Source organism: Acomys russatus, chromosome 10, assembly GCF_903995435.1.
Source record: "Acomys russatus chromosome 10, mAcoRus1.1, whole genome shotgun sequence".
NCBI classification, from domain to species: Eukaryota; Metazoa; Chordata; class Mammalia; order Rodentia; family Muridae; genus Acomys; species Acomys russatus.
In genome coordinates, this window is record NC_067146.1 from 74,040,737 (window position 1) to 74,042,465 (window position 1,729).

A 1,729-nucleotide genomic window follows, 5' to 3' on the forward strand; every position below is an offset into this window, starting at 1 on the left:
TAGCACACAGTACAGAAGCCCTTAGCTCTATGTGGTACCCTCGTAGCACACGGTACTCTCGTAGCACACAGTACAGAAGCCCTTAGCTCTATGTGGAGAACCTTGGCAGGGAGGGAACAATGCGTAAAGAGAACTTTATGGCCAACACTGCCTGCCAGGCCCTTTCCCTAAGTTTCCGATTCCATCCTCAACACTTCTAGCAAAGGATTCAGGATCCCACCTTACAGACAAAGAGATGGACTGACACCCTGAGACTCTGGGTGAAAGCCTGTTTCAAAGGCCTCAGGACTGTAAACAGTCTTGGCAGCAGAGAAGAATTCAGTGCTATGGACCAAACCCTGGTGCCTTGTGCATATTTGACAAACGCTCAACCACTCCGAGCCACCAAGCCCTATAGAAAGACAACTTTTTAAATTAATTTTTTTTATTGTTTTTTTTTTTTCTATTTTATCAGTTTAATTCGAAGAGTGAAGACAGACTCAGGTCACAGCTACACTCTTGACTGCTTGAGAATGAACCCATCACAAACATGAACATTAAAACATCAAGGTTGTCTTTTGCTTCCTTTTTTTTTAAATAAACTTTTGTAACTTGTAATAACACCAAATATACCATTTCTTAGCCATTTTTAAGTATATAATCCTTTGGCACTAAGCACACTCACATTGTTGTACAAGCACCCCCAGTTTTCACCTCCAAACCTTTTTCATTTTCTCCAATTGCGGTGTCCTTAACAGCAGCACTGGGGAGGCAGAGGCAGCAAATGCCTGTGAGTTTGAGGCCAGTCTGGTCAAAATTGTGCATTTCAGGTGTGCCAGGGCAACACAGAGAGACCATGTGTCAAAAAAAAAAAAAAAAAAGAAAGAAAGAAAGAAAGAAAAGAAAAGAAAGAAAAGAAGAGCCAGGCGCAATGATGCAGACATTTAATCCCAGAACTCAGGGAGACAGAGGCAGGAGGACTGCTGTGAGTTCGAGGACAGCCTGGTCCACAAAGCAAATCCAGGACAGCCAAAGATACACAGAGAAGCCCTGTTTCAAAAAACCAAAACAAAAAAGAAAAAAGAAAAGAAAAGGAGAACCAGTTGATGGTAGCACACGTCTTTAATCCCAACACTCAAGGAGGCAGAAGCAGGAGGATTTCTGTGAGTTAGAGGCCAGCCTGGTCTACCGTGCTAGCTCCAGGACAGCCAGGCATACACAGAGAAACTATGTCTCAAAAGAAAGAAAGAAAGAAAGAAAGAAAAAGAAAAAGGGGAAAGAAAGAAGAAAATGAAGGAAAAAGGAGAAGGAGGAGGGGAAGAAAAAAGAGGACAGAAAAGAAAAGAATGAGAAAGGTTGAAAGAACAGAAGGGCTGGAGCCTAGTGCCAGCCAGGAGAGATTTATCTCTCCAAAAGAGTTCATACAGTTCTGGCAACTTGTCAGAGCACTTTACAAGAGGAACTAAGGGAGGCACTGATGGCTCAGTGGTGTGTGTGACCTGAGTGGGACTTCATGTTGGCCAAGACTACTAAGTTTCCACACCCCTTGCAGTCTGTTAAAATCTGAAGCTCAGGCACTGTAGGCACTCCGTGTCGAGTGTCCTAGATGCTCTTTCAGATGACCAAGGTTTGATTCCCAGCACCTGCGTGGTGGCTTACAAGCTTCTGTGACTCTAGATCCAGGTGATCTGAGGTCCTCTTCTGGCCTCTGTGGACCACAGGCACTTGGAGTACAGACACATACCTCCAG